Here is a 793-nt window from a genome sequence, read left to right on the forward strand (position 1 = left end):
AGTGCTCCTTGGAGGCCAGGATGATCAGACATCGTCTCTCATGCTTTGGACATATTGTCAGGAGGGACCAGTCACTGGACAGGGATATCATGTTTGGTAAGGTGGAGGATCAGAGAAAAAGAGGAAGACCCCCATTGAGATGGATTGGCAACGTGGCAGCATCAGTGGTCTCAAGTATGTCAACAATGGTGAGATTAGCCCAGGATCAGGCAATGTTTCATTCTGTTATGCATAGGGTAGTTATGAGTCGGAACCTACTCAATGGCACCTAACAACAACAGCCATGAGACTGTGGGTCCTATGTCTTTAAACCCAGTAAAGCAACCCCACAAGGTCTTTGGATATGTGAGGTGATAGCTTTTTGTGTAACTATTATTATATGTTGATAAAGATACCAAGGAACAGAGAGGCTAAGCAATTTCATCAAAGAAGTCTGGCTCTAGCCACCATATTAAAGGATAATTAACTAATGTAAATCTGAGAGGTTGTGAATTTCCTGAGAACGTGTCATATAAAGTTTGTCTCAGTTCTCTATCTGAAAGATGTAGACAGTGGAAGTTCCTGTCTTGTAGGAATGAGATAATGATGGTAATGTTCTAATAATAGACCTGGTCAAAGAATGTAGTAAACGTTGACTATCATTACCCATAACTGTTGCCTTGAATCAATTCAGACTCTTAGCCACCCTATAGAGCAGAGTAGAACTTCCCCATGGTTTCCAAGGCTATAATCTTTATTGCAGCACACTGACACATATTACTTTCATGGTGCTGCTGATAAGTTTGAGTCACTG

This window comes from Chrysochloris asiatica, unplaced genomic scaffold (genome assembly GCF_000296735.1).
Source record: "Chrysochloris asiatica unplaced genomic scaffold, ChrAsi1.0 scaffold00001, whole genome shotgun sequence".
In the NCBI taxonomy this organism is placed as follows: Eukaryota; Metazoa; Chordata; class Mammalia; order Afrosoricida; family Chrysochloridae; genus Chrysochloris; species Chrysochloris asiatica.